The sequence below is a fragment of the Nuphar pumila genome, chromosome 4 (genome assembly GCF_984573655.1).
Source record: "Nuphar pumila chromosome 4, dmNupPumi1.hap1.1, whole genome shotgun sequence".
NCBI classification, from domain to species: Eukaryota; Viridiplantae; Streptophyta; class Magnoliopsida; order Nymphaeales; family Nymphaeaceae; genus Nuphar; species Nuphar pumila.
The window spans coordinates 53,223,258-53,247,567 of NC_143252.1; positions in this window are offsets into that span (position 1 = coordinate 53,223,258).

Here is a 24,310-nt window from a genome sequence, read left to right on the forward strand (position 1 = left end):
AAAAAAATAGAAATTTTGTGGGTGAGACACCTTAGCAGGGGGGATTTGGAATTTTTCAAAAGTTTGCTTGATTCTCTCTGCAGGGAGCTCCCAGAAGGCGCCACCTCAGAGGGTGCTCTCTTGGAATTTGAAATTCAAACTCACCTTTTGTAGGGAGTCCTCAGGTGGCGCCACCTCATGGTGGGCTACCTTTATTAAAAATAAAATAAAAAATGAAAATGGAGCCAAGTGGAGTCCTGGAATGGCGCCACCTCAAAAGGTGTTCTGAGGTGTAAAGTTGGAACAGTAGGGGCATGCCATGTGGCGCCACCTCTGGGGAGTTCAAATGTTTGAAATTTTGCTTTTCTGCGAGAAAGGAGGGGCTGACATGTGGCATTTCCTCAGAGTGGCTCCTACGATGCCATGTGGCAGGAGAACATGAAGGGAGGAAGCAAAATGCGCCACCTCATGGGGGGTTTTCTACTTTTTCTGGTGTAGGGAGGTCTGGACATGTGGCGGACAAGTGTCAGCTGTCTGGAGAGGCTTTCTCAAATGGCGCCACCTCAGGGGGAAGTTTGAAATTCAAATGGAGGTTGGCCCTGGAGGAATGGAGGGTGGACATGTGGCGCCACCTCAGGGTGGCTCCTACAATGCCATGTGGCAAGAGGGAGGAAAAGGAGGGAAAGGGACACATGGCGTCACCTCAGGCCATCTGGAAAAATCAGAGCTCAGGATTTTCGCCACCTAGTGCCTTGTTTGAATTTTGAATGGTTTGCTTTTTCTGAAGAAGGCCAGGAGTGACATGTGTCTCCTACTTTTCTGAAAGAAGTAGGGAGAAGACATGTGTCCTCTACTTTTTCTGAAAGAAGCAGAGAATGACACGTGGCAGAGGGGAGAGAAGGTGGGCCAGGCCATGTGGCGCCATCTCAGACAACATAGAAAAGGTAGAAGTTTAGGATTTGCGCCACCTATGAGGGATTTTGAACTTTTGAATTCTAGTTTTTCTGAAGAAAGCAGAAAACGACACATGGCGTCTACTTTTTCTGAGAAACTGAGAGATTGCCATGTGTCCTCTGCAGGAGACACTCCAGATGGCGCCACCTCAGAGGAGACAAGCCTACCTTTTTTGTAGGAATTTAGGAGTGACACATGTCTCCTACTTTTCTGAAAAAAATAGGGAGAGGACATGTGTCAGGCTACTTTTCTAGAAGGAAGGAGGGGTTGACACGTGTCCCCTGCAGGAGACACACTTCAAGTGGCGCCACCTCAGAGGAGACAAACTCCACTTTTTCTAGACAGGACAACCTATGACACTTGGCATCTCCTGGTAGTCTTTGAAATGACACATGGCGCAGGATGGATAGGGTGACACATGGTAGATAAATGGGATGACATGTGGAGGCTTCTGAAGGTAGCCCCACACTGACACTTGGCATGTGGATGAGAGGAGAGAGAAATGACAAGTGGCACCAACTCTAGGTGAACCCTATGTTGACACATGGCATGTAAATGGGAGGAGAGAGAAAAGACAAGTGGCACCAATCGAGGGGACAAGGCTCCTATATTTTTGGGTTTTTCAAAATTCAAATTTTCAAAAGGAAAGCTTGTGTGACACCACCTCAGTATGGGTCCCACATTGCTTCTTTATTGAAATAAGGATAAAACAACAACTTCTTTTTGGAATTTTCATAAAATCTGGACTAATGGGCAAAACAGGAATTTTGGAAAGAGTTGGCCCTTGTAGGGCGATTTTGTAAAAGAAAGATATTTGAAATTGTCAAAAAGGGCAAAATCTGAGGTGAAGTGACTGAAATCCATATTAAAAACTATCCAGATCATTTTCCTGAGAAAATATTTTGACATTCAGAGTCCTGGGGGTAAAATGGGAAGAATTGATAATTTTGAAGACCGAGGGTTTTGAAATCAATTTTGAAAAGAGTTAAAATTCTAATCTGGATTGAAAATTTTGAAATCAAGAGTTCTGGACCTCGAAATGACATGTTGTGCAGTGCAGTGATTTGAAATGCTCGTGCAATGATATGCAATGTCATGTCTTATGCAATATAATCTTGAACCAAGACTTGAAGATTCCTATCTTCTGTCAGGAGTAAAATTTTGACTATCTGAGACAAAATAGAGAAATTTTGAGAGTTGCAGATGAAATTTGCATTTTTGCAAGGTCCGAGCTCAGAAAATGACCATTTTGCCCTCCAACGATTTCAGAGGCTGGATGTTGATGTTTGGTGAAAATGTTGGGGAGGTGAGTGAAAATTTGGGGTGTTTACAGTCATCAACTATCTCACCCTCGAATGTGTTTTTAGCTTTCAAGATCATAGGTCGACCCGCTTTGGCGAATATCATTTCCATACAAATGAAGTTTCAAGTGACACTTCCAAGAGAGTGAAGCCAACACATTCCTAGCACAACATCGGATCCATGCATAGGCAAAACAAACAAGTCAAGTTTGAAATGAGAGCCTTGGAGATTAATCTCAACATCCGTGTATATATGGCGACACTTGAGATGCTTTTTATCTCCAACCATGACATCAAACTTGGAACATGTGGCTAAACTTTAAGTTTAGACACTAAGTCCTCTCTCAAAAAATTATGGGTAGGGTGCCAAAGACTCATGAAATTAGGGGCTGATTTGCTCCCCAAAGCATAGCATTGGCCAATTGGTTCTTGACTATCATCAATTCCCTCTTGGTCTAATTCATCCATTGTCTCTTCCCCTTTCGATTCACTTTTATATTTATTAGTAGTCATTAACAAACATTTAAGATATTTGCACTTGTGACCCGGCATCCAATTGCTCTTGCAATTAAAGCATAACCCTTTTCTTCTTAATTCTTTCATTTTTTCTATGAAGATGCATTCAACCTTAGGGTTATTGGAACCCTGAAACTTAACCCCCTTGTTAGGTGTTGATTTTGGTATAAACTTCGAATTGAAATTGGTATGAATAAAACTTTTTCAAAAACCATGCATTCTTTTGATCTTCTCCTCAATTATGCGTGCTTGGAAATAACAATCTTTAAGAGTTTATGGCTTTTGGGCCAAGAGCTCATGACAAATATCATCTTTCAATCCAACAATGAAAGAACCCAATAATGCTACTTCATTCCATTCACTACATAGAGAGCTTAAATCCTCAAATTGGGCTTGGTACTTGTTATCATGCAAAAGTTTACTTTCGCAAGTCATCTGACCTTTTGAAAAAGTTTTTAGAAAACTCGCCTCAATTTTGAAAAATATGAGAAAATTGAGAGAGGGAACTCACCTGTCGGTACGAGGTTCAACCGTTCCTGACGCCTTAACGAGGGGTAATCGAACCAAAGATTGAACAATATGCCTTGTCTTATTTAAATATCTAAGAAATTTTTCTAAATCCTATAATGCAGAAGGAATCAAACACACATGTGATATGATTTGTAAAAATTTATTGAAAACATGATGCATTCCTGAAATTAATTTAAAAATGCTTTGTGATCATGCATTTATTTTAGCATTTAATTCATATTAATTCATGCATGGTCCAATAAGAAATAGCATTAAAATCCCACGCTTATCGTTAGTTTCAAGAAAACGCGAAAAAAATGTAAAATTTGGAAAAAAACATAAATTACAAGTTTATTGTGACGATTTATTATTTTTTAGAAATTAGTCACTTGTTTTCTTTTTGGTAGTTAGATTCTAAGTAGATTAGGTTCGAAAAAATAAATAAAGAGGTAAATTGGTTAGAACGTGTAGTAAATAGGTTAGAAATGAGTTTTTAGTAGTAGTAGGTTCTTTTTAGAATTTCATACAAATTCTAGGAGTAGCTTTGAAATTAACCAATAAAACCCTCTCCTCTCTCTTTTAAAACCCAACCTAGGGAGAGGAGAAGGAATCCTCCCTTGAGAAAACCTTTCTCTCTCTCTTCTCAACCCTTCTTCTCCATTGGATTTTCTTCTACCTTCTTCCTTCCTCCTCTTTCTCTCAAACCTTCTTTTGCCGGTGGAGGTCTTCTACAACGGATAGCATGGATACAAGGGAGAGTCCAACTTCTTTTCTCAACCTAATCCATACGTAAGCATCTTCTTCTCTTCTCCTCTTCTTTTTTCTTCCTTCTCCTCTCCTCTTCTTACCTCTTCTCTCCTCTTGCGCATTCACGTTTTAGCATTTTTAGTTTCTCTCTTTTTAATATGTGCAATCCTTATTCACTTTGATTCAGATTTTTTTATTTATATATCAGATTCATAACATTTTTACTTGCATCTACATTTACGCCTTTACATACTTTGCATTTGCATCATGAAATCATCTGCATACAACATCCTCGCATTCGTGAAAATATCATCTGGATCTGCCATGAACTCACATATTCGACAGAGCAGATTTGCTAGAATCCTCTTCTTTCTACCAGAATCTGCTCTGCAGATGCCATGAAATCATTCCAGCATCTACTAGAATCCTTTCCAGAGTTACCGAATTGTCTTCAGACTTGCCAGATTCATTTGGTTGTGAATGCTTGTCATTCTTCACCGTGAAATCCTTTGATTTCACGGTGAAGCATCCACCGTGATTCTCTGCTTCAGCCAGAGTCACTGTGAAAATCTTTGTTGGTCGGCTGTGAAAAACCGATTTCACCATGAAAGTGAAAAACAGGTTTGCCTTTTTATCGCCATTTGAAATTCTTTCTTCATCGCTGAATTTCATTGTTCATGCCTAATCCATTTCACAGCTGCACTTCACCGGCACTCAAAGGCAACTTCACGACACTTGGAAAATGACTTGAATATATTTTGAAATAATTTCGAAAATGACTTGAAAATACTTCACAAATCCTTGGGGAAACACCTTTGAATTGATGAGTTTGAAAATATTTCAAAAATCACTTTGAAATGATTTGAAAATGGTGTGAAATGGCTTTGAAAAATGCTTGGAAAAAGGAGATAATTTGATAAAAATCATGATGTCTATTTGGAATCACTTTGAAAATGCTTTAAAATTGAAATTGAAAATGAAATTAAAATTGCAATTGAAGTTAAAATTAAAATCAAAATTGAAATTAACATTGAATTTGAAATTAAAGTTGAAATTGAAATTAAAGTTAAAATTACTTTGAATTTGAATTTAAATTTGAAATTGAAATTGAATTTGAAATTGAAATTGAAATTGAAATAGAAATTGAAATTAAAGTTGAAATTAAAATTGAATTTGAAATCATAATTGACATTGAATTTGAATTTGAAATTACTTTGAATTAGAATTTAAAATTAAAATTGAAATCGAAATTGAAATTGAAATTGCTTTGAAATTGAAATTGAATTTGAAATTAAAATTTAAACTAAAATTGAAATTAAAATAAAAATCGAAATTGAAATTGAAATTGAAATTACTTTGAAATTGAATTTGAAATTGAAGTTGAAATCATTTTGAAATTGTGCTTTTACAAAATTTAATAAAGATGAATTTATCACATATCCATGACTATGGCCACAAATATGTTTTAAATTTATCCTTTTGAAAATATCATGGAAAATTTTCAAAATATGTAATGATTTTTGAAAAAAGCCTAAGAGTGTAGGATTTATTGTAACTTGAAAGAAATTAATAAATTTGAATTTCATTCGTATTCTAACTATGGCCAAAAATACGAATTCCTTTAAGTTTATTAACTTCTTAAAAGAAGGTGCAGGTGCCATTTGTGTTCACCATAATTGAGATTGAAATATGCATATGACAAACCATAACATTTAACATTGAAAATTAAACTATATGCAAATGCAGGCTACCAAATGTAGAAAGAAAAATTTCTACTATTTTCGACATTTAATTATAATTTATATCAAATAATTGAATTTAAAAAAAAAATGAAGGAAACATCATCTTTAGATTTTCCTACAAAATTAGCAAACATGTTAGTGAAAAAATGTAGTTTTTTTTGGATTTATCCAATAGTATCTGAAAATTGAAGGATATTTTTCAGAAATAAGTCTTTTCCATGCTTTTCATAAAATCAAAATCATAAATGAGATAAAGGATGGATCTATGATTTGACAAACTTATCAAAATGAACTTATTTAAAAAAAAATAAATTTCAAAATTTAGGGCAAAATGACCAAAATACCCTTAATTTTAAGACTATGGCCTTAAAATTATGGTTTTCTGAAATAAATTTTGAAATATGTATCACATGGAAGCTCAAAATTTTAAAAAATTGATTGAAAAGCTTGTTAATGTAATTATAAATATTACCAAAAATTAAAATCATGAAAATAATATTCGAAATTGAGAAATTCAGTGCAAAAATGCCTAATTTACCCATGTTTTAGCAAAATTATGACATTTAGAAAACCAATTTTCAAAAAATGTAATGAATGAAATGCCAAATGACAATACAAATTTATGAAAATTGGTATGGAGACCCCTAAAAACCATAAGAATACTCTAGAATTGGAAAATTTGGGAAATCAATAAAGAAAAATCCGAATTATGGTCTTTTATCATATTAAAATAGGAATTTAGAGAATTAAAATTTACAAGAAAACCTATCAGATTGTTTTGGGTAAAAGGAGACCTAAAAACACTCAATTCAAACCCAAATTGAGTCCATGAATTTATGACAAATCAGAGAAACATCTCCTATTTACAAAAAGTGAAAATCATTTCTAAATCTTGAGATATTTTTGAAACATTAGAGAATTGAAATTTAGAAACAGAAGATTAAATTTAACCGACATATTTCTGTAATTCGGATGTTTCAGAGACTAGACCGACTCAATTTCTCCCAAATTTATGAGAGAAGTTGCTTAAAATAATCATGAAACTACTATAATTTATAGAAATGAAAATCAATTTTAGCTTGGGCGTGGTGACTCTGCAAAGTCACTGTTCAATCTCAAGAAAAGCACCTGTTACAGATCACAACCGGTTCCAGTTTTCAACATAATTGAAATAGAAAATAATTATAGAAATTTATTAACATTAATAGGGATAAACTAGACAAATAAAGGGAGAAAACCCTTTTTACAGATCTCAAAAACCATTTCTGGTTAGAGAGATGTGATCCAGACAAGATGGGACAAGATCTAAGTAATGCTTGAGGATACAAAATGATAAGGTTCTGATTTTTGATCGAAATCAGATATGAAGTGATCATGAAAATTGCTAAAAATTTGCATGGGTAAACTAGACATGCAAAAAAAGAAAACACTTTTTACAGATATTAAAAATGATCTTCTATTGAGGAGATTTGATTAAAAAAAAATGTCCCAAGATCTGAGCAATGCCTGACAATGCAAAACGATAGGATTCTGGTATTCGATCAAAATGTAATATGAAATGACTATAAAATTTTTTGAAAATTTGCAGAGGTAAACTAGACATTCAATAAAAAAAATCCATTATATAAAACTTAAAAATGATCTTTTATTGGGGAGATATGACTTTAACAAGTTGACCCTAGATCTTATCAAGGCCTGAGGTTACAAACAAATAGGGTTCTGATTTTTAATAGAAATAAAATATGAAACGACCATAGAAATTATTAAACACTTACAGGGATGTACTATACATAGAAAGAAAGAAATACTTTTTTACAGATCTGAAAATGATCTCCCATTAAGGAGATATGACTCTGACAAAATGGACTAAAACCTGAGCAACTCAAATGATACAGAATGATAGGGTTCTGGTTTCTGATCAAAATAAAATACGACATGACCATAAAAATTGCTAAACATTAGAAAACATAAACTATATTCAATCTTGGAGACAACACTTTTTATGAATCGAAGAGATCATCTACGGTTAGGGAGAAATCACTGCGGCAAGTCGGTCCTGATTCTGCTAAAATCCTAATGGTGCAGAATGTCAGGTTATGAATCCCGATTTTTAAAATGGGCCATCAGAACCCCAAAAATCATGAAAAATTCATAGATTCATGGAGATACAATCATGAATCACCCATAAAAATTCAGATCAAAAGCACTAGGAAAAACACCCAAAATGATGATGCTAACAAGAAGCCAGAATCAAAATGTATACAAAATGTAAAAGAGAATGAAAACATTTAATCTAATAATGCATAAAATGAAAATAAAAGCATAGATGCTATATATTTGAATTTTAGACAAAGAAAAACAGTAATCTAAAACTAAAATAACATCTAATACAAAATTAACAAAACAAAAATCAAAACCAACAAAGGCATGGATACATTGATATAACCGATTGAAGAGGAATTTGATCTATGGAAGATCAAATTCCATCTTCATGGTGGCTTTGATAGAAATAGAAATGCAGCAAAATAAAAGCAAAAAATGAATGAAATGAGAGTGAAGAGGAGATATTTACCTTCTATGGAGGTTTATCCTTCCAACCTTGCTGCAAAATGGAGAAGAAGGAGCCAAAGGAAGGGGCAACTACTTAGAGAAGAAAAGAAAGAAGAAGAAGAGAAGAAGAAATAGGAAAAGGGGGGCTGAGATCTCCTCTTTCTTCTTGGGATTGGCGCCCCCTTGGGCACTATTTATTGGCCCCAAGGGGATTAGGGTTGGGATTTTTTTGAAAATCCCAACCCTACCCTTAGGGGCGATTTTGGTTTTTTAAGAAAAAGAGTGACATGTGGCACCACTTCATGTAGGTGCACATGTGGGTTTTTTTAAAGACAAAGGGGAAAAGTTAAAATCAAGTGAAACAAGGTTGTTTAAAAAGGTAAAGTGATAATTAACTTTGAAATTGGCGCCATTTGAAGCCCAAAATCAAAGTGGATCTACGATCCATCTTAAAAAAAAATTAGAATGAAATCCAAATTTTAAAGTTTTAAGTGGGGTCCAGATTTTTTTTCAAAAGATTTTACAAAAATATTGACTTTGAATTTGAAATCCATGGATTTGGTTTTGAAAATTGGATAAAGATTGTATTTTGCATTTGGATCTAGATCCAAAATTTTGAATAAAGTGGATATGGATCTCGATTGAAGATAAAAATGAAAGGAATTGATCCAAAATGATGCTTGGACCCTGAATATGAATTTATGAAATGGATTTAGATGAAAAATCTAGGCCCATGATAGAAATTAGATTTGGATCTTGGATTTGATATTGGATCGGGCCTAAAAATGGAATTGGATCTTGGATTTGGGTAAGGACCAAATTAGGCTTCAGATATTAGACAAGGAAATGAATCTGAGTCCGAGTTTAGAAATTGATCCAATTTATCCTTCTGAATGGATCAAAAGGTGGATCCAGATGGCAATGGATCCTGGATTCTGAAAATTAAGGAATGAATCTAGAAGTGTTTGATTGGATCCTGGATATCCAATGAGATATTCCAGGTTCAGAAAGTAAATTGGGCTATAGATATAGATAGTAGAATGAATTGAATGAAAGATCCAGGTCTAGGATAGAAAATGGACATCAGATCCAACATTGGATCCAATATCTGAATTGAAATTTGGTTTGGATCTTGGATACAAATAAAATATTAGATAAAGGAATTGGTTCGAGTCCAGATTGAGAATTGTCCCAGCTTGAAAATTGACAGAAATGATGCTCTGAGCAAATTATCAAGAAATTATTATTATTATTATTATTTGTTTTGCCTTATAGGGTATAGAGTAACACGGTACTGAACTGGTTTGAACTAATTTAAACTAGATAGAACTAGAATGGACTAAATTGAAAGCTAGTTATACTAAGGTGAACTAAATTCAAAGCTAAAACACTAGCTGGGCTTACTGGAGTTAGCTCAATTTTGACTGAAATGAGATAAAATGAGCTAAAATAAGTTGAAATGAGCTGAAATGAAGGTCTAAGAATGTGAAAAGTGATTTTAAACTAGAACTAGACCATTCAAACTCCAGATGAGCTCAAACTAGACACTTGAAAATAGGATCTACTGGGATTTAACTGACTCAGAGATAATTGGATGAAATTCAAGCTAGAAATGAGCTCATTTCGCCTAAAATAAACTAAATTTAGCTGAAATGAACTGACACTACTCACCGTGAGATCAAGGGAATAAAAAATGACTGACATTCTAAATCTTCTAAACTTAAGATGAACTTGGTTGAGTCTAATTGACGAGGGTTTAGGGGTGACTTTGGAGTAAAATGGTAATTTTATTGACAAAATAGGGGTAAGATGACGTTTAGACTGGGGTAAACCTAGGGGTGAGACTTACACTGTACTACAGGGAGTTGGCATCTGTGACAGAAAGGTGTCCAAAAAGGACCTGAAAAAATTTGGGATGTTTACAATAACAAATAATTCATAATGACCATCATGTGTATAAAATGTGATTTTCTCTATGTCTTCACTCACCATTCAAATTTGATGATAGCCGGCTCTTAAGTCAAGCTTAGAAAAGTATTTGGCGCTAAACAATTCATCCAATAATTCATTAATAACCACAATTGGATGCTTGTCTTTGTAAGTCACCTCATTAAGTGCTTTATAATCGATGCAAAATCACCATGTATTGTCCTTCTTGCACACAAGTAGATCCGACGAAGAATAAGCACTTGAACTTGGGCAAATGATGCCACTCTCAAGCATATCCTGCAATAATTTTTCAATTTTACCTTTTTTGTGCAAAAGCAAATCGGTATGGTCTTACACTAATTGTCCCTTGTCCTTTCAAGAGAGGGATGTGGTGATCTTGAGTGCGTGAAGGAGGTAAATCCTTAGGTTCTACAAACACAACTTGGAATGACTCAAGTAATTCACTCATGTCTGGAGGAACTTGTTCTTCCAATTTGGACTCCTCTTTAGATGTAAGTGGTTGTGCCAAACAAATAAAATCCATGTGAGTAGCCTGATAGATCTTGATTGCCTCTTGGTCATCAACTATCTCACCCTCGAATGTGTTATTAGCTTTCAAGATCATAGGTCGACCCGCTTTGGCGAATATCATTTCCATACTAATGAAGTTTCAAGTGACACTTCCAAGAGAGTGAAGCCAACACATTCCTAGCACAACATCGGATCCATGCATAGGCAAAACAAACAAGTCAAGTTTGAAATGAGAGCCTTGGAGATTAATCTCAACATCCGTGTATATATGGCGACACTTGAGATGCTTTTTATCTCCAACCATGACATCAAACTTGGAACATGTGGCTAAACTTTAAGTTTAGACACTAAGTCCTCTCTCAAAAAATTATGGGTAGGGTGCCAAAGACTCTCATGAAATTAGGGGCTGATTTGCTCCCCAAAGCATAGCATTGGCCAATTGGTTCTTGACTATCATCAATTCCCTCTTGGTCTAATTCATCCATTGTCTCTTCCCCTTTCGATTCACTTTTATATTTATTAGTAGTCATTAACAAACATTTAAGATATTTGCACTTGTGACCCGGCATCCAATTGCTCTTGCAATTAAAGCATAACCCTTTTCTTCTTAATTCTTTCATTTTTTCTCTGAAGATGCATTCAACCTTAGGGTTATTGGAACCCTGAAACTTAACCCCCTTGTTAGGTGTTGATTTTGGTATAAACTTCGAATTGAAATTGGTATGAATGAAACTTTTTCAAAAACCATGCATTCTTTTGATCTTCTCCTCAATTATGCGTGCTTGGAAATAACAATCTTTAAGAGTTTATGGCTTTTGGGCCAAGAGCTCATGACAAATATCATCTTTCAATCCAACAATGAAAGAACCCAATAATGCTACTTCATTCCATTTACTACATAGAGAGCTTAAATCCTCAAATTGGGCTTGGTACTTGTTATCATGCAAAATTTTACTTTCGCAAGTCATCTGACCTTTTGAAAAAGTTTTTAGAAAACTCGCCTCAATTTTGAAAAATATGAGAAAATTGAGAGAGGGGACTCACCTGTCGGTACGAGGTTCAACCGTTCCTGACACCTTAACGAGGGGTAATCGAACCAAAGATTGAACAATATGCCTTGTCTTATTTAAATATCTAAGAAATTATTCTAAATCCTAGAATGCAGAAGGAATCAAACACACATGTGATATGATTTGTAAAAAATTATTGAAAACATGATGCATTCCTGAAATTAATTTAAAAATGCTTTGTGATCATGCATTTATTTTAGCATTTAATTCATATTAATTCATGCATGGTGCAATAAGAAATAGCATTAAAATCCCATGCTTATCGTTAGTTTCAAGAAAACGCGCAAAAAATGTAAAATTTGGAAAAAAACATAAATTACAAGTTTATTGTGACGATTTATTATTTTTTAGAAATTAGTCGCTTGTTTTCTTTTTGGTAGTTAGATTCTAAGTAGATTAGGTTCGAAAAAATAAATAAAGAGGTAAATTGGTTAGAACGTGTAGTAAATAGGTTAGAAATGAGTTTTTAGTAGTAGTAGGTTCTTTTTAGAATTTCATACAAATTCTAGGAGTAGCTTTGAAATTAACCAATAAAACCCTCTCCTCTCTCTTTTAAAACCCAACCTAGGGAGAGGAGAAGGAATCCTCCCTTGAGAAAACCTTTCTCTCTCTCTTGTCAACCCATCTTCTCCATTGGATTTTCTTCTACCTTCTTCCTTCCTCCTCTTTCTCTCAAACCTTCTTTTGCTGGTGGAGGTCTTCTACAACGGATAGCATGGATACAAGGGAGAGTCCAACTTCTTTTCTCAACCTAATCCATACGTAAGCATCTTCTTCTCTTCTCCTCTTCTTTTTTCTTCCTTCTCCTCTCCTCTTCTTACCTCTTCTCTCCTCTTGCGCATTCACGTTTTAGCATTTTCAGTTTCTCTCTTTTTAATATGTGCAATCCATATTCACTTTGATTCAGGTTTTTTTATTTATATATCAGATTCATAACATTTTTACTTGCATCAACATTTACGCCTTTACATACTTTGCATTTGCATCATGAAATCATCTGCATACAATATCCTTGCATTCGTGAAAATATCATCTGGATCTGCCATGAACTCACATATTCGACAGAGCAGATTTGCTAGAATCCTCTTCTTTCTACCAGAATCTGCTCTGCAGATGCCATGAAATCATTCCAGCATCTACTAGAATCCTTTCCAGAGTTACCGAATTGTCTTCAGACTTGCCAGATTCATTTGGTTGTGAATGCTTGTCATTCTTCACCGTGAAATCCTTTGATTTCACGGTGAAGCATCCACCGTGATTCTCTGCTTCAGCCAGAGTCACTGTGAAAATCTTTGTTGGTCGGCTGTGAAAAACCGATTTCACCATGAAAGTGAAAAACAGGTTTGCCTTTTTATCGCCATTTGAAATTCTTTCTTCATCGCTGAATTTCATTGTTCATGCCTAATCCATTTCACAGCTGCACTTCACCGGCACTCAAAGGCAACTTCACGACACTTGGAAAATGACTTGAATATATTTTGAAATAATTTCGAAAATGACTTGAAAATACTTCACAAATCCTTGGGGAAACACCTTTGAATTGATGAGTTTGAAAATATTTCAAAAATCACTTTGAAATGATTTGAAAATGGTGTGAAATGGCTTTGAAAAATGCTTGGAAAAAGGAGATAATTTGATAAAAATCATGATGTCTATTTGGAATCACTTTGAAAATGCTTTAAAATTGAAATTGAAAATGAAATTAAAATTGCAATTGAAGTTAAAATTAAAATCAAAATTGAAATTAACATTGAATTTGAAATTAAAGTTGAAATTGAAATTAAAGTTAAAATTACTTTGAATTTGAATTTAAATTTGAAATTGAATTTGAAATTGAAATTGAAATTGAAATAGAAATTGAAATTAAAGTTGAAATTAAAATTGAATTTGAAATCATAATTGAAATTACTTTGAAATTGATCTTGAATTTGAAATTGAAGTTGAAATTAAAATTGAAATTGAAATTGAAATTGAAATTGAAATTGAAATTGAAATTGAAATTGACATTGAATTTGAATTTGAAATTACTTTGAATTTGAAATTACTTTGAATTAGAATTTAAAATTAAAATTGAAATCGAAATTGAAATTGCTTTGAAATTGAAATTGAATTTGAAATTAAAATTTAAACTAAAATTGAAATTAAAATAAAAATTGAAATTGAAATTGAAATTGAAATTGAAATTACTTTGAAATTGAATTTGAAATTGAAGTTGAAATCATTTTGAAATTGTGCTTTTACAAAATTTAATAAAGATGAATTTATCACATATCCATGACTATGGCCACAAATATGTTTTAAATTTATCCTTTTGAAAATATCATGGAAAATTTTCAAAATATGTAATGATTTTTGAAAAAAGCCTAAGAGTGTAGGATTTATTGTAACTTGAAAGAAATTAATAAATTTGAATTTCATTCGTATTCTGACTATGGCCAAAAATACGAATTCCTTTAAGTTTATTAACTTCTAAAAAGAAGGTGCAGGTGCCATTCGTGTTCACCATAATTGATATTGAAATATGCATATGACAAACCATAACATTTAATATTGAAAATTAAACTATATGCAAATGCAGGCTACCTAATGTAGAAAGAAAAATTTCTACTATTTTCGACATTTAATTATAATTTATATCAAATAATTGAATTTAAAAAAAATGAAGGAAACATCATCTTTAGATTGTCCTACAAAATTAGCAAACATGTTAGTGAAAAAATGTAGTTTTTTTTGGATTTATCCAATAGTATCCGAAAATTGAAGGATATTTTTCAGAAATAAGTCTTTTCCATGCTTTTCATAAAATCAAAATCATAAATGAGATAAAGGATGGATCTATGATTTGATAAACTTATCAAAATGAACTTATTTTAAAAAAAATAAATTTCAAAATTTAGGGCAAAATGACCAAAATACCCTTAATTTTAAGACTATGGCCTTAAATTTATGGTTTTCTGAAATAAATTTTGAAATATGTATCACATGGAAGCTCAAAATTTTATAAAATTGATTGAAAAGCTTGTTAATGTAATTAAAAATATTACCAAAAATTAAAATCATGAAAATAATATTCGAAATTGAGAAATTCAATGCAAAAATGCCTAATTTACCCATGTTTTAGCAAAATTATGACATTTAGAAAACCAGTTTTGAAAAATGTAATGAATGAAATGCCAAATGACAATAAAAATTTATGAAAATTGGAATGGAGACCCCTAACAACCATAGAAATACTCTAGAATTGGAAAATTTGGGAAATCAATGAAGAAAAATCCGAATTATGGTCTTTTATCATATTAAAATAGGAATTTAGAGAATTAAAATTTATAAGAAAACCTATCAGATTGTTTTGGGTAAAAGGAGATTTAAAAACACTCAATTCAAGCCCAAATTGAGTCCATGAATTTATGACAAATCAGAGAAACATCTCTTTTTTACAAAAAGTGAAAATCATTTCTAAATCTTGAGATATTTTTGAAACATTAGAGAATTGAAATTTAGAAACAAAAGATTAAATTTAACAGACATATTTCTGTAATTCGGATGTTTCAGAGACTAGACCGACTCAATTTCTCCCAAATTTATGAGAGAAGTTGCTTAAAATAATCATGAAACTACTATAATTTATAGAAATCAAACTCAATTTTAGCTTGGGCGTGGTGACTCTGCAAAGTCACTATTCAATCTCAAGAAAAGCACCTGTTACAAAAACACAACCGATTCTAGTTTTCAACATAATTGAAATAGAAAATAATTATAGAAATCTATAAACATTAATAGGGATAAACTAGACAGATAAAGGGAGAAAACCCTTTTTACAGATCTCAAAAACCATTTCTGGTTAGAGAGATCTGATCCAGACAAGATGGGACAAGATCTAAGTAATGCCTGAGGACACAAAATGTTAAGCTTCTGATTTTTTATCGAAATCAAATATGAAGTGCCCATAAAAATTGATAAAAATTTGCATGGGTAAACACATGCAAAAAAAGAAAATCCTTTTTACAGATATTAAAAATGATGTTCTGTTGAGGAGATCTGATTTAAACAAGATGTCCCAAGATCTGAGCAATGTCTGACAATGCAAAATGATAGGAGTCTGGTATTCGATCAAAACGAAATATGAAATGACTATAAAATTTTTTGAAAATTTGCAGAGGTAAACTAGACATTCAATAAAAAAAATCCATTATATAAAACTTAAAAATGATCTTTTATTGGGGAGATATGACTTTAACAAGTTGATCCTAGATCTTATCAAGGCCTGAGGTTACAGACAAATAGGGTTCTGATTTTTAATAAAAATAAAATATGAAACGACCATAGAAATTATTAAACACTTACAAGGATGTACTATACATAGAAAGAAAGAAAACCTTTTTTACAGATCTGAAAATGATCTCCCATTAAGGAGATATGACTCTGACAAAATGGACTAAAACCTGAGCAACTCAAATGATACAGAATGATAGGATTCTGGTTTCTGATCAAAATAAAATATGACATGACCATAAAAATTGCTAAACATTAGAAAACGTAAACTATATTCAATCTTGGAGACAACACTTTTTATGAATCGAAGAGATCATCTACGGTTAAGGAGAAATCACTGCGGCAAGTCGGTCCTAATTCTGCTAAAATCCTAATGGTGCAGAATGTCAGGTTATGAATCCCGATTTTTAAAATGGGCCATCAGAACCCCAAAAATCATGAAAAATTCATAGATTCATGGAGATACAATCATGAATCACCCATAAAAATTCAGATCAAAAGCACTAGAAAAAACACCCAAAATGATGATGCTAACAAGAAGCCAGAATCAAAATGTATACAAAATGTAAAAGAGAATGAAAACATTTAATCTAATAATGCATAAAATGAAAAGAAAAGCATATATGCTATATATTTGAATTTTAGACAAAGAAAAACAGTAATCTAAAACTAAAATAACATCTAATACAAAATTAACAAAACAAAAATCAAAACCAACAAAGGCATGGATACATTAATATAACCGATTGAAGAGGAATTTGATCTATGGAAGATCAAATTCCATCTTCATGGTGGCTTTGATAGAAATAGAAATGCAGCAAAAAAAAAGCAAAAAATGAATGAAATGAGAGTGAAGAGGAGATATTTACCTTCTATGGAGGTTTATCCTTCCAACCTTGCTGCAAAATGGAGAAGAAGGAGCCAAAGGGAGGGGCAACTACTTAGAGAAGAAGAAAGAAAGAAGAAGAAGAAGAGAAGAAGGAATAGGAAAAGGGGGGAGAGCAAGAGAAGTGAGTTAGAGAGGGGCTGAGATCTCCTCTTTCTTCTTGGGATTGGCGCCCCATTGGGCACTATTTATTGGCCCCAAGGGGATTAGGGTTGGGATTTTTTTGAAAATCCCAACCCTACCCTTAGGGGCGATTTTGGTTTTTTAAGAAAAAGAGTGACATGTGGCACCACTTCATGTAGGTGCACATGTGGGTTTTTTTAAAGGCAAAGGGGAAAAGTTAAAATCAAGTGAAACAAGGTTGTTTAAAAAGGTAAAGTGATAATTACCTTTGAAATTGGAGCCATTTGAAGCCCAAAATCAAAGTGGATCTACGATCCATCTTAAAAAAAATTTACAATGAAATCCAAATTTTAAAGTTTTAAGTGGGGTCCAGATTTTTTTTCAAAAGATTTTACAAAAATATTGACTTTGAATTTGAAATCCATGGATTTGGTTTTGAAAATTGGATAAAGATTGTATTTTGCATTTGGATCTAGATCCAAAATTTTGAATAAAGTGGATATGGATCTCGATTGAAGATAAAAATGAAAGGAATTGATCCAAAATGATGCTTGGACCCTGAATATGAATTTATGAAATGGATTTAGATGAAAAATCTAGGCCCATGATAGAAATTAGATTTGGATCTTGTATTTGATACTGGATCGAGCCTAGAAATGGAATTGGATCTTGGATTTGGGTAAGGATCCAAATTGGGCTTCAGATATCAGACAAGGAAATGAATCTGAGTCCGAGTTTAGAAATTGATCCAATTTATCCTTCTGAATGGATCAGAAGGTGGATCCAGATGGCAATGGATCCTGGATTCTGAAAATTAAGGAATGAATCTAGAAGTGTTTGATTGGATCCTGGATATCCAATGAGATATTCCAGGTTCAAAAAGTAAATTGGGCTATAGATATAGATAGTAGAATGAATTGAATGAAAGATCGAGGTCTAGGATAGAAAATGGACATCAGATCCAACATTGGATCCAATATCTGAATTGAAATTTGGTTTGGATCTTGGATACAAATAAAATATTAGATAAAGGAATTGGTTCGAGTCCAGATTGAGAATTGTCCCAGCTTGAAAATTGACAGAAATGATGCTCTTAGCAAATTATCAAGAAATTATTATTATTATTATTATTTGTTTTGCCTTATAGGGTATAGAGTAACACGGTACTGAACTGGTTTGAACTAATTTAAACTAGATAGAACTAGAATGGACTAAATTGAAAGTTAGTTATACTAAGGTGAACTAAATTCGAAGCTAAAACATTAGCTGGGCTTACTGGAGTTAGCTCAATTTTGACTGAAATGAGATAAAATGAGCTAAAATAAGTTGAAATGAGCTGAAATGAAGGTCTAAGAATGTGAAAAGTGATTTTAAACTGGAACTAGACCATTCAAACTCCAGATGAGCTCAAACTAGACACTTGAAAATAGGAAACGTGCCAGAATTCAACCTGCAGTCGGATCAGTGGTCTGGGGCATATCATGTCTCTAAATATACCTGGGACTCCTTTATTTTTCTATATGTATTTCCCGGACCAAATGTATCATCTGAATATCAAGAGTGGTGGCAAACTGTCTGCCCACCCTCTCTTTGTCTTTGAATGTTAATATCAATAAAAATTACTTTTTGGCCAAAATTTTATTTCTTGTATTTTTGTTTATGTCACAAATAGTCATAATTTTTGTGACGACCTCATCCCAGGTAAAAGGGACATTCCTCCCACATTTTCTTTAAAATATTTTCTCATGGTTGACGACCTCGCCTAGGTAACAAGAATGTGAAAAGTGATTTTAAACTGGAACTAGACCATTCAAACTCCAGATGAGCTCAAACTAGACACTTGAAAATAGGATCTACTGGGATTTAACTGACTCAGAGATAATTGGATGAAATTCAAGCTAGAAATGAGCTCATTTCGCCTAAAATAAACTAAATTTAGCTTAAATGAACTGACACTACTCATCGTGAGATCAGGGGAATCAGAAATGACTGACATTCTAAATCTTCTAAACTTAAGATGAGCTTGGCTGAGTCTAATTGACGAGGGTTTAGGGGTGACTTTGGAGTAAAATGGTAATTTTATTGACAAAATAGGGGTAAGATGACGTTTAGACTGGGGTAAACCTAGGGGTGAGACTTACACTGTACTACAAGGAGTTGGCATCTGTGACAGAAAGGTGTCCAAAAAGGACCTGAAAAAATTTGGGATGTTTACAATAACAAATAATTCATAATGACCATCATGTGTATAAAATGTGATTTTCTCTATGTCTTCACTCACCATTCAAATTTGATGATAGCCGGCTCTTAAGTCAAGCTTAGAAAAGTATTTGGCGCTAAACAATTCATCCAATAATTCATTAATAACCACAATTGGATGCTTGTCTTTGTAAGTCACCTCATTAAGTGCTTTATAATCGATGCAAAATCACCATGTATTGTCCTTCTTGCACACAAGTAGTTCCGACGAAGAATAAGCACTTGAACTTGGGCAAATGATGCCACTCTCAAGCATATCCTGCAATAATTTTTCAATTTTACCTTTTTTGTGCAAAAGCAAATCGGTATGGTCTTACACTAATTGTCCCTTGTCCTTTCAAGAGAGGGATGTGGTGATCTTGAGTGCGTGAAGGAGGTAAATCCTTAGGTTCTACAAACACAACTTGGAATGACTCAAGTAATTCACTCATGTCTGGAGGAACTTGTTCTTCCAATTTGGACTCCTCTTTAGATGTAAGTGGTTGTGCCAAACAAATAAAATCCATGTGAGTAGCCTGATAGATCTTGATTGTCTCTTGGTCATCAACTATCTCACCCTCGAATGTGTTATTAGCTTTCAAGATCATAGGTCGACCCGCTTTGGCGAATATCATTTCCATACTAATGAAGTTTCAAGTGACACTTCCAAGAGAGTGAAGCCAACACATTCCTAGCACAACATCGGATCCATGCATAGGCAAAACAAACAAGTCAAGTTTGAAATGAGAGCCTTGGAGATTAATCTCAACATCCGTGTATATATGGCGACACTTGAGATGGTTTTTATATCCAACCATGACATCAAACTTGGAACATGTGGCTAAACTTTAAGTTTAGACACTAAGTCCTCTCTCAAAAAATTATGGGTAGGGTGCCAAAGACTCTCATGAAATTAGGGGCTGATTTGCTCCCCAAAGCATAGCATTGGCCAATTGGTTCTTGACTATCATCAATTCCCTCTTGGTCTAATTCATCCATTGTCTCTTCCCCTTTCGATTCACTTTTATATTTATTAGTAGTCATTAACAAACATTTAAGATATTTGCACTTGTGACCCGGCATCCAATTGCTCTTGCAATTAAAGCATAACCCTTTTCTTCTTAATTCTTTCATTTTTTCTCTGAAGATGCATTCAACCTTAGGGTTATTGGAACCCTGAAACTTAACCCCCTTGTTAGGTGTTGATTTTGGTATAAACTTCGAATTGAAATTGGTATGAATGAAACTTTTTCAAAAACCATGCATTCTTTTGATCTTCTCCTCAATTATGCGTGCTTGGAAATAACAATCTTTAAGAGTTTATGGCTTTTGGGCCAAGATCTCATGACAAATATCATCTTTCAATCCAACAATGAAAGAACCCAATAATGCTACTTCATTCCATTCACTACATAGAGAGCTTAAATCCTCAAATTGGGCTTGGTACTTGTTATCATGCAAAATTTTACTTTCGCAAGTCATCTGACCTTTTGAAAAAGTTTTTAGAAAACTCGCCTCAATTTTGAAAAATATGAGAAAATTGAGAGAGGGGACTCACCTGTCGGTACGAGGTTCAACCGTTCCTGACGCCTTAACGAGGGGTAATCGAACCAAAGATTGAACAATATGCCTTGTCTTATTTAAATATCTAAGAAATTATTCTAAATCCTAGAATGCAGAAGGAATCAAAGACACATGTGATATGATTTGTAAAAATTTATTGAAAACATGATGCATTCATGAAATTAATTTAAAAATGCTTTGTGATCATGCATTTATTTTAGCATTTAATTCATATTAATTCATGCATGGTCCATTAAGAAATAGCATTAAAATCCCACGCTTATCGTTAGTTTCAAGAAAACGCGCAAAAAATGTAAAATTTGGAAAAAAACATAAATTACAAGTTTATTGTGACGATTTATTATTTTTTAGAAATTAGTCGCTTGTTTTCTTTTTGGTAGTTAGATTCTAAGTAGATTAGGTTCGAAAAAATAAATAAAGAGGTAAATTGGTTAGAACGTGTAGTAAATAGGTTAGAAATGAGTTTTTAGTAGTAGTAGGTTCTTTTTAGAATTTCATACAAATTCTAGGAGTAGCTTTGAAATTAACCAATAAAACCCTCTCCTCTCTCTTTTAAAACCCAACCTAGGGAGAGGAGAAGGAATCCTCCCTTGAGAAAACCTTTCTCTCTCTCTTGTCAACCCTTCTTCTCCATTGGATTTTCTTCTACCTTCTTCCTTCCTCCTCTTTCTTTCAAACCTTCTTTTGCCGGTGGAGGTCTTCTACAACGGATAGCATGGATACAAGGGAGAGTCCAACTTCTTTTCTCAACCTAATCCATACGTAAGCATCTTCTTCTCTTCTCCTCTTCTTTTTTCTTCCTTCTCCTCTCCTCTTCTTACCTCTTCTCTCCTCTTGCGCATTCACGTTTTAGCATTTTTAGTTTCTCTCTTTTTAATATGTGCAATCCTTATTCACTTTGATTCAGGTTTTTTTATTTGTGTATCAGATTCATAACATTTTTACTTGCATCTACATTTACGCCTTTACATACTTTGCATTTGCATCATGAAATCATCTGTATACAACATCCTTGCATTCGTGAAAATATCATCTGGATCTGCCATGAACTCATATATTCGACAAAGCAGATTTGCTAGAATCCTCTTCTTTCTACCAGAATCTTCTCTGCAGATGCCATGAAATCATTCCAGCATCTACTAGAATCCTTTCCAGAGTTACCGAATTGTCTTCAGACTTGCCAGATTCATTTGGTTGTGAATGCTTGTCATTCTTCACCGTGAAATCCTTTGATTTCACGGTGAAGCATCCATCGTGATTCTCTGCTTCAGCCAGAGTCACTGTGAAAATCTTTGTTGGTCGGCTGTGAAAAACCGATTTCACCATGAAAGTGAAAAACATGTTTGCCTTTTTATCGCCATTTGAAATTCTTTCTTCATCGTTGAATTTCATTGTTCATGCCTAATCCATTTCACAGTTGCACTTCACCGACACTCAAAGTTAACTTCACGATAGTTCACCATGAGGTCGGATGTCTCATCCTCTGTCGTGAAATCAGTGTGTCTTCTGATCCACCTTGAAATACATTTCACGACATTAGTTTTTTTTTAATTGCAAATTCACAATAGCTTATGCCTTTGATTTTCATGGCATGTTTTAAAGTGATTTTCACAGTAGTGGTTTTTTAATTTCATGGCAACACTTCATTTTGCATCTTCTAGGCATTGCATTTTAGGTATTTTTGACTTTTAAGTTTTGCATATCTTTTATTTTTGCATATTTTTGCGTATCTTACATTTTTAGCATAGTGTTAGTCTTTCGTCTTTTGCTGCTTGTGTGTTCGTGTTTTGCAAGATAGCGTGGAGTGAAGGCAAGCGAGCGAGACACGTGGTGGCATGCATCCGACATGCGACAGGAGGCATGAGTACAAAAGACATATTTGCTTTTCTTTTAGAATTAGGAATTTAATTCTCATTTAATTTTTGGGTTTGTAATAAAATCAATTTAAACCCTCTGCGTAGTGTAAACATTTGATGTAATAGTTAAGTAGTTTCTTTTCTCATATTTTCTTTTTGGCAATAAAGCGTAGTTTAGTTTGCATGTTCGAATACAAAGTATCCTCCGTTTCTTGTGATCGACCCAGACTCCACCACTCATGGGCACCAATTTTTATTTTTTGTGTATGGCTTTCACATTGCTTTCAATTAAAAATCTTTTCAAAAATCTTTTATAAAACAAAAAGGACATCAAATTTTGGCACTATTGCCGTAGATCGGTGAGATATGAGTATTCACTTTATTGCCTTTGTTTGTTCTTGTATTTTAGGTTGATAGTTTACATTCCTGTTGATTAATTAGGATTGCTTAGTTTGCTTTTTGTACTTAGTGATGATGCATGAATTGTGTGTAATAATAACATATTATTCATGCATAAATGTATCATTTATAGGTTTAAAACCCCCACTTAGATACATTTAGGTATTGTTATCATCGCAAAATTTTTCCCCTCCCTTGCGAGAGAGAAACGAATTTGCGAGTCAAACTCGACCAAAGTTTTGAAAATGATTTTGAAAATTTACTCGCCTCCGTTTTTAAAATTTGCGGGAAAATTCCGTGGAATGGGATCCGCCTGTCGGTACGAGGTTCAACCGTTCCTGGCGCCTTTACCAGGGGTAATTGAACCAAGGATCAATTACGTGCTTTAATTTGACTCAAATAGCTAAATTATGCTCTATTTTCCTAGAATGCACAAAGAATCAGGCTTGTGCTATGAAATTTTTAAAAAATGCAAGTTTGAGAAACTATGATGTTTGCTTTGGAAAATTGAAATGCATTTGGAAAAATGATTGGAAAAGTGCTTGAAATTGGAGTTTTTGGAAAAATCATTGAATTTCATTGGAAATCAGAAATTTGCATTGAAAAGTGATTTCTCAGGAAAGCTTGAAAAACTGAGAAAATTGGTTTTGAGATTGGAAACTTGGAATTGCTTTTATGAGAAAATGGATTTGAGAATCTTGAGAAAATCTAAGAAATTTATTGGAAAATGACTTTTGAAATGGAAAATGAATTCTCAGGAAAACTGGAAAATATGAGAAAATCGATTTCTGAAAACTTGGGATTTTGAAATTTGAGAATTTGAAAACATAGGAAAATCTTGATTTGAACTTGGGAAATGCTTTGAAATGTCATTTGAAAACTTAGGATTTTGAGAAAATCAAATCCTGAGAAAGACTTGGAAATTCTTGAGAAAATTGAATTTTCTGAAATTGAAATTGGAAAATGAGTTTGAAAATAATGCAATTTGAATGATATGAATGAATGAATATGAATTTGAAAAGGGAATTTCATTGAGGAATTGGGAAATCCTTTTGAAACTTTGAGAAATGCAGTGCATTTTTGAAGTTAGCCTAAGAGTGTAGGCTGAATGTGGCTAATATGA